Source organism: Limulus polyphemus, unplaced genomic scaffold (genome assembly GCF_000517525.1).
Source record: "Limulus polyphemus unplaced genomic scaffold, Limulus_polyphemus-2.1.2 Scaffold545, whole genome shotgun sequence".
Classification (NCBI taxonomy): Eukaryota; Metazoa; Arthropoda; class Merostomata; order Xiphosura; family Limulidae; genus Limulus; species Limulus polyphemus.
This window is the reverse complement of record NW_013666155.1, coordinates 416,251-433,967: the sequence shown is the minus strand read 5'-3', so window position 1 is coordinate 433,967 and position 17,717 is coordinate 416,251. Positions and strand designations below refer to the sequence as shown.

The 17,717-nt window shown below is 35.0% G+C and overlaps 1 protein-coding gene across 1 annotated transcript in view; it reads right to left on the bottom strand.

Annotated features, from left to right (window-relative positions):
• LOC106459006 (dopamine receptor 2-like) overlaps window positions 1-1,387 on the bottom strand; it is an 83,829-nt gene extending 82,442 nt beyond the window's left edge. The window contains exon 1 of the mRNA XM_022385382.1: window positions 1,276-1,387. The gene's annotated coding sequence lies outside the window, so the exon portion shown is untranslated. The remainder of the gene's footprint in view (window positions 1-1,275) is intronic.
• Window positions 1,388-17,717: the final 16,330 nt, after the last annotated feature.

The following is a 17,717-nucleotide window of genomic DNA, read 5'->3' as shown; positions in this document are numbered from 1 at the left end:
AAAAAAATTGTATCGCAATGACATACAAGAAAGGCAAAAAGGTTTACTGTTTTATTCACTTTATGGCTATTTACTGTTTTGCATTGAGTGACTTTCTTCTGAATATACGCGATGTTCCTGTGTCATGTTTTATACATTTTGTTACGATGCATAACGGGAAAATTAAGTGATATCACTGTGTTCATTATGATATTTCAAGCCTGTCAGCTTCGTTGCTGCTAAAAAATAAAGTGAAAAAATACGTAACGTAACCTAACGGTAGTATTTCTGTATTGTTCAAAGACTTTAAACTACCAGTTTCTTTGTTGCCGAACAACCAAGTAAAGACTTTAACGGAATTTCCTCCTTCTAGTTCCTATACATTTTTAATGAACGTCGGGAATTATGCTTGTAGTTACTCTTATTCCGGTAGATTGATCAATTTTCTTTTCATCTTAGTCTCAGTGTATCATAGAGCTTGTCGAAGACCTAATCCAAATTGTTCTAACATTACCATTAAAGCATTAGATTATACTTTTGCTACTAACAGGAGTATGTTGTATGGGATTTTTTTCAATGAAAGTAATTCGAGACATTTTATGGGGAAGTTTTACAGATTACGCTGATAAACTTTACAGTCACGCTTGGATTTCGATCATTGTTTTCATTCCTACACAAATATTTTGTGAATAAAAAATAGTTATTAGTTGTTTACGAGGAGTTGAAGCAAGGTATATAAATCTTAATTATAAAGGAAATATATTTTTTTTATCTTCTGAAATTCTTGAAAATGAGGTTTAACGCCGGAAGCCCATTATATATATTTTGCTATCTAATAAGGCCTAGCCATTATAAGGCCTAGCCATTTAGTATTGCTGTACACCTTATTATCTGACACCCATTAAATTGACGTATTTTCAATTTTTCTAGCTGGACACATTATGCGTCCCTTTATCTTTCATTTTAGACAAATTAACAGTTAGAACAGAAATAAATTTATGTTTTTAGTTATCCCTTATTGTTGCTGTTCTGTTGTAACATAATTTAGGGTGGTTAATAAGTTTCTCGTAAGCTTTTTTTCTTAGAATATTAAACCAAAGTTATGGGTTTTTTTACTTGAAATAAGTAGAATGATAAAAATTTATTTTTCTTATCCGTAAGTACCCTTGAAAAATCTATAATTATAAATTTCTTGTATAGTGTAGCGGTGAAACGGCTGTTTCTGTCACAAATGACGTTTCCATTTCATTTTTAGATCATATTTAATATAAAATGTAAAGATACAGCCACTCATACCTCTTTATATATGTTTCCATAAGTAGTTAATAAGGCCTCCATAAGAGCTCGGCTGAATTTAGATCGTGTTCTCCTGCTGGAACGCTGTCTTTTTAGCTACGTCACGGACCTGTCTTATTTGTGTACACAGCTTCCAGAAACAGAGTTAAGTCAAGTTAGTCCCACTCACGTCTGACAGAATCTTTTGGTGAATAGAAAGACAGCGCCTCCTGTTTAGTTTTTCTTTGAATTAGGGAACATCTTTTCTGTTGAAGCTTTTATTAAGATATTTTGATGTGTATATCGACGTCTTAAGGGAATCTTTCACAGATAGAATTATAAGCTCAACTTTGATTTATTTATATAGAGAAATAAATTGAAGATTCCTTTTAAACGTATTTATTCGTTTTATTATTTATTTTTTTGGTAATATCTATTTCTTAAATATCGTTAGGTATTATAAAAAATCAACATTTGATACATATTTCAAATATCGAAAACGGCAAAAGTGCATAAGAAACCACAAAGTTGCTACAAAGTAGAATATATTTTATAGATGTAATATGTTCTTTTAATGAACAGTATATGAACGTAGGGTTTTTTACAGAAATCTTAAGAGTAGTTCTTGATTCCTAAAACATATGGAAGAGCTTTGCCAATTTTTTCTCTTTTATATCAAATTATAAATACACGTATAACGTTCTAAAAATAAGACCAGAATCATCAAGCATCACACACAAAAGGCAGACAAATAAAACCAAGATACAAACTAAAAACGTAACTTCTATGCGCAAGCTTCACATGTGAAGAATAAAGCCCACAACGTCCAGCATTCTAAACATTCATTCCCCATCTGTAGTCATGACGTTGTAAGAAGATAGGTGCTCCTAAAAGAAAACAAAAATAAGCAGAATTATGTCAGTATAGAAATATAATTAAAACAGATTACTGTGATCGAACTATTAGGGGTAAGAAGCAAAGCTTATTTCCTGAGATTAGTATTCTAAATGTACAAAATAATATAACCTAATTTGTCTCTAAAGGATGAAAAAATTCATGTTTCTTTCAAAATCCGTTAAAAGAGAAATAAACTCACCAAATCATCTACCCTGATTATTATACTGCTAAAATTTGCACCTACTTAGGTTAGTAATCTAAAATACTCAAGAGGTTCAGCTAAAACTCAAGTACTAGTTAGAAATTATAACTTTGACACTTTGTTCGCGCCAAAACAAACTTAATGCAACTGAAATAATGTATATCAAAAAAGCTTTATTTTTCATTATAATAATTTTCATTGCTTTATATATAGCTTCTCTAATATTATTTTGAATTTGAGTAACAAATTGTAATATTCATTTTCTGGAAGCCTTTTTTCACTATTTACAAGCAAATATCATCAATATCATGGCTAATGCAGCTTATTTTTTCATAAACAGTCGGCCATTTCCTTCTAAATAACCTTGGACAATCTTACGTTCTACATCTCTTTTGTTCGCCTAGTCAGCTTTGTTTCTATATAAGCAATTCCAATATTTATATTTGCTTGTCTTTAGAATTCCTTCACACACGACTTTCCTCGGCTAAACGTATCCTGATTTATAATGCATAGATCACAATAATTGCTGAAGCTCCTTTATAGTACAATAGTACCAAGTTGTGGTAACGTCACTATACCACTGTATCCTAGACTTTATTGTTGTATCAAGCAAGCTTAATGTCTATGAAAGGAAAACAGTTCAGTTTGTGCTTTCTTGATATTCTGAATCTGTCCTTTGACAAACATCCAAAAATTGGGCTATATTTCTCTACGAGTGATTCGCCCGAGATAACTAGTTTAAACTGGAAACTCTTTCCCAGTGCTGTTCCAGTTGGTTCTGTGCTCCACCTCGACATGTAGTGAAGTTATTAGTTCTTCATATGTGTACATGTGGTTATGTTTAGCTATAAGTTATATGAATTTTACATTATGTTTGGTCATAGAAAAATTAATTTACTATGTATTTATTAAAAATGAATATCTATATAAATATAATAGTATTGTCTATTGTCTGTTGTGTGTCCATGTAAGTACTTCGCAGGGTGTGGATGGACCTTCATCAAAATTGGTATGGAGGTTCATTAGGTCCATGCGGGGGTACATACAAATTCTCAGTTTTACATTTTGTGTTTTATGGTTGTTATGGGCGTTTTTTTTTGTTGTTTTTTTTACAATTACATATAAGGGAAGCAACTTTTCATGTCCTAAGGTAACCTTTCATTAATCATGAATTTACATAACTTACATACTCTAGCTAGTTACAAATAAATTTCTAAATTCGACTGAACTTTTTGTTTGTTAATAAGCGTAATTGTTTGTTTGTTATGGATTTCGCGCAAAGCTACACGAGGGCTATCAGCGCTAGCCGTCTCTAGATTAGCAGTGTAAGACTGGAGGGAAGGCAGCTAGTCATCACCACCCACCACCAACTCTTGGGCTACTCTTTTACCAACGAATAGTAGGATTGACCGTCACATTATAACGCCCCCACGGCTGAAAGGGCGAACATGTTTGGTGGGACAGGGATTCGAACCCATAGATTGCGATTCGAGCGCCCTAACCACCTGGCCATGCCGGGCAACTACTAAGCGTAAAGCTACACAATGAGGTATCTGTGTTCCATCCACCAGGGGTATCGAAACCCGATTTTTTTTACTGCTGAGCTACCAGGAAACTCGAATATACATTTACTGATGAAATGAATATATATATCATATTTCATCTAGAGTAACATACTGAATCTAATTTCTCCATAAACTGAACGTAGCGTAGAATTATTTTGATGTGGAAGGGGTGGCAGGTTACGAAGATTTTGTATCATTGGTACGAATACCTAAGCTATTTTTGTTCGATTTACAAAAACAATATGGTATGAAATAGAATATGAAAGTCGTGACGAATATATATATACATTTATGTCGTCTTCATACGGTCAGAATCAATTACTACAGAATGATCGAACATAAATGTAGTTATTTTAACATCAATACATTTTTTATACTTTCGGTACTACTTCACTTGATATACGAAAAATCGATATGTGAGTGCTATTCATGTTAAATTTCATTTTATTTGTACTCGGCATATTAATAAACAATGAAACAAAGCCTTTTCTTTTTCTTGGTATTGTTGTTTATTTTATCATTTCCTTCTAACTCTTTGGTTCTCAGATAACAGTATATCCACGAGTTAAGGACTTACTGAATAACTACTCTAGGTCATATATCACACTGAAGTTGCGATTTTCCACTGTAATGTTACTCTAATGACACAGAAAGAACAATCCGTGGTATTTTCAGGAAAACTGATATCCACACTATTATCATATAAATATGCTGAAAACAGCAGACTCAACTAGAACATTCGTGGAATAGTCTACATTTGAAAACTTGACTGAGCTTTAATCTTGTGTGAAAAATAATCAAACTGGACAACTTTGAGAAAATGAACACAATCTTTATTCAGATAAAAAGAAAAAAAACCCTTGTGTTTAGTCCTCCATCTCTCACTCTCTCGGGATTAATCTCCACAGAACTAAAACATAATTATCTCAAAATGTCTTTACTTGAAGATCTCCTACAGAACTGAACCAAGAAAACATGGTTGAATTTAATGGGTAAACTTGGTTTTATCCAGTTGACAGTGTTATCTTGTGGCCCTCGTACTATTACAGCATTCACTGACTGTAACATACAAAACTTTATCCATTTGGTCAACAAAGGATATTACAGTTGGTGACCCTTTCAACATGTATGAATTTGCTGCAATATACCCTTGGGTAAAATAGGTATTGTCTACTATCAAGAACAAAGAAACAAAATATGTAGAACATGACAACATCAACGGTATTCTGGTCCACTTGTTTATGCAAACATTCCTGTGAAAATAGATAAATGAAAAATTGTAAGACTTCCTGCGTAACTAAAACCATATCGAAGACAAATTATATTTCTGCATATCACACTTTTCCTCCCTTCTCTGTTTAAGGCTTACCCTCAAGCTAACAATAAAAATTAACTTGAAAACCAATAGCCTTTAAACTCGCACCAATGCCAAGGAGCATTTTAACTTCTCTTTATTCCTAAGAACACGTTAATTTCACAAGGATGGCACAACACTTATTTTTTAATTGAATATCAATGATTATGAAATGAAATAATTCAAATCAAAATATTTTAACTCTACTCCAAAATTAATATAATACCATACAAAAAACTCTTGAAAAAATACTAGTTAAAAATTGTAGGTATTATCTGTAAATAAACTAGCACCTTTGAAAAAAGAAAGGATCCAATAGTAAAAAAAAACGTTATAAAAAGGCACATAATATAAATTGTTCAGCACTCTTTTAGTGCTGATCTTTAACTTCGAAATATATAACAATACTATTTGACGTAGATACATTCATAATACAAAATGCACAAGTAATACTCTCAAACACAGAATGTAAAACTAAATATATAAAAAACAAAAAGGAAAGAAATAACCAAAAAGCAGAGCCACACTACCCACTTTCAGACTGGGACCTCCAGCATAATTAGTCACATAACCAAAAATGAAAAAAAGGAGGAAAAACATAATAAATAATGCTTCAACATAGATAGAATTTTAATGGGAATTTAAAAGGACAAAACAAGATAGAAAACACTTTAAACAATATTACCTGCCCCTTTAGAAAGGGGCTAACTAAAAACATTATGCATCAAAAATAAAATTAAAAAACATTTAACAATGTTTGTTTGTTTTGTTTGTTTGTTTTTTAATTATGCACAAAGCTCCACAAGGGCTATCTGTGCTCTGCCCACCACGGGTATCGAAACCCGGTTTCTAGCGTTGTAAGTCTGCAGACATACCGCTGTGCCACAGGGGGGCCATTTAACAATGATAAGAAACAATGGTCATATTTAGACAAATGAGATACTTCACAAAACATACAAAATAAAAATTAAACATAAATTGATGTAATACATAAACACAGCAAAAATCCTTGAAGAATGATGTACACAGTAAAATTAAAATAGCATTTTCTTGAAACCTTTTTTGAGAAATAAATTAAAATAATCAACTTTAAATTCATAATAAACAAAAACCATTTATCTTTCATCTTAGAATAGAAAATTTGCCCACTAATAGAAAACTAGCCTTTTCTTGTTCGCGTGCATTCCTGAGCATGTGTGGGCAAGAGTATATCATACATATATACATCCTAAAATAAAAAAGTAAATAAAAATACATACAATAACACATACATAAAATGTTTAATCCCTGCTCTTTCACTCACGCTCTCGTCCGTAAAAAGAGTGAGGGTATTTCAATCAAAAAATAAAAACATAAAAAAACAGGTAGAGCCCTGTTTCTCTTCCTGAGTGTGGAAGGCAAATGGTACTACAAATTAAAATACAAAATATACTCCTTAACTTACAAAAATTAATATAATACAAAATTTACAGTTGCCTTAGATAGTAGTCAAAACGGATCTCCACACACTTAATCTGCCAGCAGAGCTTCCAAGGCCACTTTTGTTTCGCATTTGAGCTCAGTAGATGTTTGGAGATCATCTTGAGTTTTCTCTATTGCTCTCTTGTTTTTGGCAAGCCTGATCCACAGGTGCTGGACCTTCTCCTTATATATCTTAAAAGAGGAATAATCTCTCACCACAGCTGGTCTCCCTCTGTCCATTCCGTGGCTATCTCACAATAGTGCCACTTTAGCACTAGTATCTGCTTGCTCTAACATAACATTTTTCAAGTCATTTATTGATGTCAACTTCATATTCATCAATTCTTATCATTGAGGTTAAATACTTTGTTTCCATGCCCTCATTTTCATATTCTGTTTTTCTTGTTTATACTGTACTTGATTCGTGTGTGTTATTTGTCTAAAACACTTATGAAGAAATATGTGTAACGTTTTTGATATTCGTGTGGAACCATACACGTGCATTTGTTTATATATGTATATTGCTAGAAACATATGACTCCATTATGCTTCATCAAGTGCTCTAGTAGTTTATACAACTTGCCCCTGGTTACTGCATGAAGCACTTTACTAATGTTTGAGTTACTTGTTGAAGCTACACTTACTAGTAACGGTAGTGTCATCTAGGAGTCGTCAAATTCTACTCATTTGTATTTCAAGCCTCATAAAATGAATAATCACTGGAAAAATTATGATGAAGTAAGACTACTCGAATAGAAGTATATATGCTAGGATTAAAATATATGCTCTTACTACTGCATTTCAATACATGCTCAGAGAAAGCAGGACTCCCTTATAGATCATAAGATCGGCATAGCAAGTATTGTGTGGTATATTCTAAAGAGTTCTCACTACTCAGGTCACAAGTGTGATCCTCTCAGGATATCATTTGAGGTTTCAAATATAAAAAAATCCACTCAATCTTGGCTAGAAAGCTAGGGCTGCAACACTCTTTCAATCACGTATTTTATTAATTGTATAATCGTACTAACTGTCAATAATCAAGTGATAATTCCAAAATGTAGTACAGATATTGCCTCTCAATACCACTTAAAAACTTGAAGAGTAAGATCACAAAACACCTTCATTAACTGGTTTCTGAACCAAATCAAAAATCTAATCTTCATAATCATTTGGAAATCACACAATTTAGTATATTAATAGAGTGCACCACCTAACAGCTTGAAAAGCATGGAACGTCACTTCCTTTCAGTCCATGATTGTGCAGCTCAGTGATTGCCCTAATTATTATTGATTGAATAGCAGCTGTAAAATGTAGTCCAAACATTCTGCCAGATATGACTACCCAATAGCTCAGAAATCGAGGGTCACAAATCATTTTTTCAAACTGCAATCTTTCAACTACCTTATCATCCTAGCTGGTAATTGAGCAATAACTCAACAATATAATGCATATATTGTGACTTACTTAACATATATCAGAGGACAAAGATCACAACATCCTTTGAGTCAAAATTTTTTTAACTACATGACTACCCTAGCTAGTTATTCATTATTCCCACCTATATCAATCAGAAGGTTAATGTTGGTTTCTTTACCACCATTTAGAGTTGTTAGCTACTTACATCTCTAGTGACTCTTCATCTAGTTCATCATAGACCACCAGATAAGTTTACTAATCCCAATTGTACTGACTGGGATGATCTCTTACCATATGTGATGATGTCATATACTGCAACAGAACAGATATCTATGGGCTGTTCACCAAACTTGCTCCTGTGGGAACTGCTACATACTGTGGATGTGATATGTGGTCCTACTCCATGAGAAGAACGCTTTTAGTGCCCCAAGAGTATATGAAGTGGCTGAGATCAACAAGGGCCAACACATAAGCTTGTCCAACAAATCAGGAAGACTGTATAGCAACAGAAAAAGTGCTATGACCAGACAGTGAAAACTGTGGAAACTAGGTATTATTGTGGTATATGCTAGCAGCATGAAAGTAAATTGGATCAGTCTGGGTTGGTTCATATCTGATACTCTGAGAAGTTGTTCGTCTAACATGTGAGTTACAGTGAACACAAGACATACAAAACTACGTGGAGCACATAAATAGGCTGTATTTATATGTCACAGATAAGATTTTGGTACACTGGCTTGGCCACAAGTCTGCAGAGGAGACAAATGAATTGAAGAAGAATGAGGACACTGTCTGAAGCCATTCTGGCCCACCTGACAATGGAGAAGAAGTGGCAGAGAATTACGTTGAAAGCATCCACTTGGTAAACTGCATCACTCATTCTACACAACCACCTAACTGCATGGTTAAAACACATGGATAAAACACAAGTCTTCACTACTCTTAACACTTTATACAACTCGGAGAACAATTGGCTGTTAAAGTTAGCTCCCTGATCCATGTGGATTTTTTCCAGTGCTCCAAATAATGAATCATCTACTTCAGCCCAATTTGTGGTACTTGATAGCAATGAGTAGACCAGCAATATCCAGGACTGTCCTCTGCAAAAGAGATCTAACAATTCCCTATTTGAGTCCATTCTCTTTTGGCCAGTTCTTCCTCTGGATAGTAAATACTGTACAGCATTCACACTTGTGCTGAACATCTCGATTCACTTACGGCCAAAAGAACCAATGTCAGTTACCCCTTAGTGCCCTCCAACTTACTGTTATGCAAAGCCCAGATAATTCCTTGATGAAAAGCTCTGGGGACTGCTAGCTTCATAACTTTCAGGCTATCATGCTTCATAGGCTGATAGCAGTGAACAATATCTAGTACTTATAACTGCTTGTAAAGGTACCATAGGTTATTTTCATTCCTGTTACACTCCATTAATAGTGCTGGTTGAGCTTTGACCCTTCTAGTTAGTAAGGAGCACCCATGGTAGGGCAGAATCCTTTATTTGCTAATCCAATAACTCCTGGAGCATTAGCTTAGGTATTTTTCTGCCAATGGAATCTTCTACTTCATGGTTTTCATTTGCTATGGCTGAAATAGTCATGGTTTTAACTCTCACACAGCAGGGGTCAGAACATTCCACAAATAGGCATACTTTAACTGTGTGGCAAGATAGTACATCCACATTTATATGTTGTAAGCCCAAGTTATGAATTCTTGCAACATCATTATCCAGTGTGCTATCATTCCCTTCAAGTTTTTAGAGTTTACTAACCATCTTTAATGAATGGTGAGCTTTCTACCACAAAAGCAATAGTAATATGGTTTTATAAAAATGACAGTTGCAAGTAGCTTTTTTTTGTCATACAGTATTTGCATTTTGGAACTGAGAGCATATGTCCAATGTATGGAATTAAACATTCTACATCATTCTACAACTCTGGTAAAAAATATCTGACTCCATTGTCTCTGGTATCAATACAAGCTTGCATTCTTTATAGGGATAGGCCAGCACTAGAGCATCCACTAAAGCAAGTTTCATGAATCAGAATGCATCATCACATTACTTGCTCCATCCAAAGTTGGCTACCACATTCATGAAAACCAACAGTAGTGGTGCTTATAAGAGTGCTTGGTTGATCTCCATTAGTGCTTGTCAGGAAGAAAGAAGGTACACCTTGGTGCTGTTTTGAGTTTAGACAGGTGGTTGTAGTAATTTGAATAGATACATATCCTTAACTGTGAAAAGATGAATATTTGAACGTGTTAGGGGGTTTCTATTTGTTCAAAACCCTGGGTGTGGTGTCCAGATACTTACAAGTCAAGGTAGATGATGAAACATGTCTCAGACTACTTTTAGCAAAAGAGACAGTTTATATGAATTATATGTCACGCCATTTGGTCTGTTCAATGTACCAGCTATTTCTAGGTGGCTGCTTGAGTTTACATTTAAGGGACTGCACTGGAAGAGGTGCATGGTCTATGTAAAGAATTTTGGTGTTTGGTTTCACTTTTGAGTCCATGTCTGAGGACATGAAGATTATATTCCAGTGCATAAGAAAAGCAAGCTTAAAAGTGATACTAGGAAAATGTTAACTCATACAAGAAAGAGGAGGAGTTTATTTGCCAAATTGTGGGGATTTATAAAGGGGTCTTAATGGGCCCAGTTCAAATAGCTGCAATTAGTTTGGTCTTGACCCACAATGAAGTGAGCAGTTCAGTTTCCTTAGTTTTGCCATCATATTACAGATGGTTTGTGGCCAGCTTCTTCAATATTATGTGTCAGGTTTTTATAAGGGCCGGGATTCTTTACAGTGGGTGTTTGTGACTTGCTGGCAATAAATTTCAACAATAAACAGAAAGCTCACAATCCACTTGTTTCAAAATAATATATTCAAAACAAGTCAGATGTATGTAAAAATTCTTTACAGTGTAAATTATCACAGCTGATAACAGGATGGTTCAGTTACTTTATAACCCAATTGATCAGACGAATTATTTCTTCTCTCCTCTGTTACCACAATACAGTCGGTGATAAATTCACTTACATTAATCCATGGATTACCACAAGTGTATCAAGAGCTTTACATAATTCTATTTTACGTCAAAAGTCCACACAGGTTGGTTCAATTACTTTAGAACCCAATTGACAAGACAGATTATTCTTCTATATCTCTATTGTTACAATACAAGCTGTAAAATTCACTTCAAAATCACCACTATGACTGTTGGTTACCATAGTTGTATCTAGAGTTCTAAGTAATTGTCTCCTTTTTGTCAAAATCCACACAGGCGGGTTCAATTACTTGAGAACATCCTTTGACAATTATTCTTTATATCTGTTGTTATAATACAAACTGTGACATTATCAGCTTAGAAATCACTCGTTATGGCTCAACTGACAATCATGCAGTCTCACTTCACTTTTACTTTCATTAACTTAACTTACTTGTTTTCTGTACCCGCATGTATTTATAACATGCAACAAAAGAATATAGAAATATCTAGCCCTTTAGTAACAAGAATTTGACACATAAAGAGAAAAACTTAAAAGCTTCAAGCAAGATGACGTCAACAATATTACAAGAGTCTAATACCACAACTAAACTGCACAGACAATGTACACTCGTACAGAGTTACACAACGAAACCTGTCGTAACTATCGCTTTGAAGATTATTAAATTTAATACTCTTATTATGAAGATTAAATAATCATTAAATAGTAAATAACTAAATAATCACTCTTAAGCTGCACAGTCTTGTATATCCAACACCATGACTCCATCCTGCAGCATTTACTGGATTTAAGTGCTTGTGAACTCCTTAGTGTTTCAAGAAGGCTGGGACAATAAGTGCTTTATCAGGCATGAATTGCCTGTGTCTATATAAGTGTTGTGTCACTGTTCGACCCAATCAGACATTTAGTCCTACAAATATTTTGGCATATTTAACAAACAAGAGATTGAGTTGCTTTCACAATACTTAGTCTAGATATTCAGCAAAATCCTCAACCAACAACTTTGGATGTGTCAGCAACCATGCCATGGTGAAATTGATGCAACCCTAGCATTATCACCAGTATTGGTTACTTTCACTTCACTTACCATACTTATGATCATTCCAATGTTCAGCTAAATAGCTAATCCCTCATAACACTGAGACTCATCCCTTGGTAGATAGATAATTGTCTAAACCAATACTGCCTGCTTTCTGAACATAGCTATTTTGCAGCACATTACACTGCAGTAATGCATCAGACATTTTCTGGACTAAACAATGGAACACACATATGTACAGGAAATTATTACTGTTCCTTCTGCTACATACACTCATGCTGTCCACTGTTCCTCTTTTGGATCTGATCAGAATTGGATACCTTTTCTGTGGTACATCAGCTCACCCATTACACAGGCTAAACTGATGGACAAACTTCACAGTACACCTATCTTGAGGATGCTGATTCCACATCCAAGATTGGAAATTGCTACCTGCATTCTGTGGGTGCCACCTTGACTAAAAAGTAAATCCACCTTTCTTCTATCATCTAGTTTATCACCATTTTTTTCCATTGGCCATAGCAGTGGTCTAACTCTGAAGACTTGAAAAGTTGTAAAGTCCACTAAGGTTCTTACCAGTCTCATCCCTATCAGTTATTTAATCCCTTGCCCTTTTACTCCCATCAGAACATATCAAGTCCTAACACATTGGGGCTGATCACCAAGCTCTTTGATGCAAGCAGTTTACTGTGTTTCACTAAGTAAGTGGCCAAGCTCGACTTGGTCTGCATCAGTTTTCTGGAGAATTTGTCACAGCATTCACTACTTGTTGGTGATCATCCTAGACCTGGTAGTCCAATAGCTAATACAAATAACCTTGCCTACTTCGCTACTCAACAAGTGCTGACATCTTGTGTTGGCTCACACCTGCTGATCTGTCAGCTAAAACTAATCTTTCTACCATCTTTGTTACTTTTACAGTACCCTACAATTCCACTAGTGAAGCAGGTGCTTATTTATTCCTGTTCTTCACAATGTCCACATGCAGGCATCAGCATTTATAGAAGTGTGTATAACATGGGTGAATTCTGAGGTGACCCTCCCCACTCACTGGAGACCAATGTAGCTGCATTAATGTGCTTGGATTTGTGGGTGATTGGTTGTTAACCCTTTGGTTATATCTAATCTGACGTGGTGGAAGTACTTGGGTAGCAGAATTGCCACCATAGCTGCTGCTGTAGCATTCTTCTTCTCCAATAGCAAGCTCCTCTCTTTCAAGTGCTGTTTCATAAGCTCATTGAGAAGTTCCTCAATACTTTTGTTAATTACGATATCCTCACAATCTACAAAGGACATTGCTGGGTATGTTTTCCCTCGTAATTTGCAGACTGACCACATGGGTAATTAGTTCCTTAGCATCAATATTTTTAAGTCTTGAACTCAGCCTGAAAAATTGCCCAATTCTCCACTGGGCTAGATCAGCAACACAGCTTATATGTAACTGTCTCCTAGTCCTATTACTGCTCCTTGTTCAGATGTTCAATAGACCACCTAAACTTAGGAACAGATGTTGAACAGCCTGTTCCCGAGACATCCCGTTCTAGGCAGTAATCTGCTTGAAATGCCTTAGAAACTGGTCTAAATTTTGTTTTGTTATTCACTTGAGCTTCAGAGGCATGATCTTTTTGGACTTACCTACAAGAATCCGTACAGCTGACCAATACCTTTCACTCATGGGATTCCAAGCCATGCAAGGTGGATAGCATCCAATGTCTTCGGTTCTAGATGAAAGCCACTCACAGAGGCTCCAAAACTCAGATGAACAAATAGTGCCTCGTTTAAATGGCAGGAAAATGAACTACTTGAGATGGACTTACGTTACCCAGATATTATGAGGTGACATCTAAGAAATGGAGAACAAACCTTTCATTCCCGAAAAGCATATAACCCTATAGTTCATGGCCTTTATATGTAGGTGCCCACTGTCTCACCTGAGATTATTCATCAACGGTATGTTCAGCCTTTCTCCGCTGGTTGCTGGTATATGAGCCAACCCTCCTGGGCCAATATTTGCAGGCAGATTGAAATCACGCACCTTCTCATCAAAGCAAAAGTTATGTCCAGTAGAGATCTTTTCCTCGACTCAACACATCTTTTATGCAGTCATCTCTCTCCAGCAGTGAATTATACTTGTTGGTCGTAAGTGCTTCTGTTTTGTGCATATGCCATTCTCAATTCAGAAGAGCTACTTTAAACTTTCTAAATACAAGAGATCGAAAAGGATTAGTATATATGTTATTAAATCAAACTTTAAAAGAAATCCTGTTTTCACTGCACCAAAATTCCTTCTTTCTATCTAATGTGGTGTTTTCAGATAAAACTTATTTCCACAAAAGTTTCAAATAGATCCATTAATTACAACAGGATCGACCAGGAAATTTGTGGATAACTTGTATTTCAAAATTTGACTGAGTTTTAATCTTGTGTAAAAAATAAAATAACTGGGCAAGTTTGCGAAAATAAACATTCTTTATTCAGATATAATTAAAAGAAAATGCACCATATGTGCTTGCACAGATAGCATCACAGTTCATAGTCTACTAAGTAGTATTTAATCCTCCTCTTTCACTCTCTCTCTCGAGATTGATATTTACTGAACAAAAAACACGATAATCTCAAATTAATATCTTTATTTAAGTATCTTCTAAAAGAAGTGAGCCAAAAAAGTGTGCTTGAATTAAACGTGTAAAACTTGTTTTTGTTGTTGTAGTTGAGTTGAAGCGTCACCTCGTGACCCTTGTTCTCTTATAGCATTCGCTGTCAGTAACGAACAGACATCATCCATTCTGCCAGAGAAGAATACCATAGCATATAAATTCGATGACGAGGAACCCACTTTGAGACTAATAATGACTGGATCTGATGATGACAAAACATTGTACAATATTTGTATTTATCTATGAGTACTATGGACCCTGTTTGATGAGGATGGAGGTAAATACACTGTGCGATGATCCACAAATACATTATATGCTATTGTTGGAGACGGCTTGAATGGGTAATGAAGAAAAACTTTAATATAAGCAAATGTCTTATTAAACACATTGGCATCAAATACAATGTTTTTTTTAGTTGAAATATCATTTGTTGTTTATGTATAAGCTATCAGCGAAAAAAAATCATGTAATGAAAATAACATAGTTATTTTTACTTAGTGTCTACAATATGATTTAGTGTATGTACGACGATCGTTTCTTAAATACACGAATGATAAATACGCGTGGACTTTTTTTGGGTTGATTAGATTTTCTGTTAGAAGTTAACTACATGTATAATGCATTTAAAGTTTATGTAACTAACTTGGAAAATAAAAGAATTTCAGTGTACTCTAGTTGATATTTGATACCAAACAAAGGGTACTGAAAGCATTGTTGTCAGTTAAAGTAATAGAAACTCGTGTTAATCATGTAGTAAAATATTGTTTGTTTGTTGTTAAACACAAAGTTACACAATGGAATATCTGTGCTCTGTCCACTGCAGGTATCGAAACCCGATTTTTAGCAATAGAGTTACCGCTGAGCCACCAGGGGGCTGCAACGAAAAAACAGCTAAGCTTTTGTTTGTTTGTTTAAGGTTAAGCACAAACCTACACAATAGGCTATCTGTGCTCTGGCCATCACGGGTATCCAAATCCGGTTTCTAACGTTGCAAGTCCGCAGACACACCGCTGTGCTACTGGGGGACAACAGCTAAGCTAATTCCTCACCACATCAAGACCGCTCAGAACATTTCTCTTGCAGTGCGTTTGAGTTTCATGTTACCACTTTTGTATCAAGTTTGTATGCCAATGAATTGCTTTCAAACAGCCTACTGGTGGAGATTTAAAGCTTTCAAATACTAGATCTGGATGTAATAATACAATCCTATACGATTAGCAAATGGTATAAAACTAAAAACCATACTTTAACTTCTAAAATATTTTTTAATGTGATATACAAACCTGGAGTGTCCTCATTCTAGCAAGAAGTGATGCATATCAACTATAATGTGGCCCGGCATGACTAGGTGGTTAGGGCGCTCGATTCGCAATCTGCAGGTCGGGGGTTCAATTCCCCGTCCCCCCAAATATGCTCGCCCTTTCAGCCATGGGGGCGTTACAATGTGACGGTCATTCCCACTATTCGTTAGTAAAAGAGTAGCCCAAGAGTTGGCGGTGGGTGGTGATGACTAACTGTCTTCCCTCTAGTCTTAAACTGCTAAATTAGAGACGGTTAGCACAGATAGCCCTCGTGTGGCTTTGCGCGGAATTCATAACAAGCCAAATCAACTATAATATACATATTACTGCTCTTTTATATTTTTCAGTGTTCCTTAATTGCCTTTACAGTTCACTATTACTGAAAACGTGTATTCTCGACCGTTATATAGAAAAAACGTGTGAAAACAAAGCGTCAACTTGTATAACAAGTATAATAACTTTAATACTTTGTTTGGAGTCATTTGTTACAGAGAAGACAAGGAACCCTTCAAATGTGGTTAAATGACAATCGTTAAAAACACTTACCCGTTTTTTGCATTTGACCTATAGACCCACAAGCGTATTTCATCAGCAATACACTGAAACCTTTATTTAGCTGGCAAAGCGTTCTTAACAGTTCTTCTGTTATTATACATCATTTATCCTTGTAAATTGAAATTTTCAGCTCCCCCCCTCCTCCCAAAAAAATTTTACACATGATGTCAAAGAAGATCAATAACTCAAGGTTCATGCCTCCGTTATTTTACGAGGCCTTTAAATAGATATATAAGATGTTGTTTTAGTTATTATCTTTCCTAAAGCAAGAAATGGGAAATGAATTTATTACGTCAAAACTTGTTACAAATTTTACTCGGAGAGATAAGTTTGGGGGAAATGTCCTCAGAAAATGGGCCAGCTTAAAGATTACCGCATACGTCTTCATTAAAATGCATTTTATTTGACAATTTTTAACGATGTAACTGGAGCTCAAAATTTAGTAGTGACATTTCAAACTTACGTATTGTCATTCACAGTATATAAATTGGTGTATATTTTCTTGAATGCCCATGGCTCACGATATTGCATTTCAGTTGTAATAAATGTTTACTATTTACTTATCGTATTTGCTATGATACATTTGCATTAATGTGTATAAAAAGAAATAACTTTATAATATATAAAGTATTTGCAAAAAGAAGTACCCAACCTTGTAATTCAATGGTCATTTGAAATCGAATGATATATGTTTACTTCGAAACAATAAAAATATTTCACTTAAATATTTTTTTCTGTTATCAGTTAGGTTGGAGTAGAAAGGTTTCTTTAACTTTTCTTTTCAGGCAGAATGGGCTACTTTAGATGGATCGATATTACAGAATCTTATCTGTCTGTTACACTGTACCAAAACAGAAATACTCCTTTTCAAAACATTCATAAAGATGGCAGCAGATTAGCATCCGAAATGTAGCTTGTTTTGTTTTTGAATTGCGCGCAAAGCTACACGAGGGCTATCTGCGCTAGCCGTCTCTAATTTAGTAGTGTAAGACTAGAGGG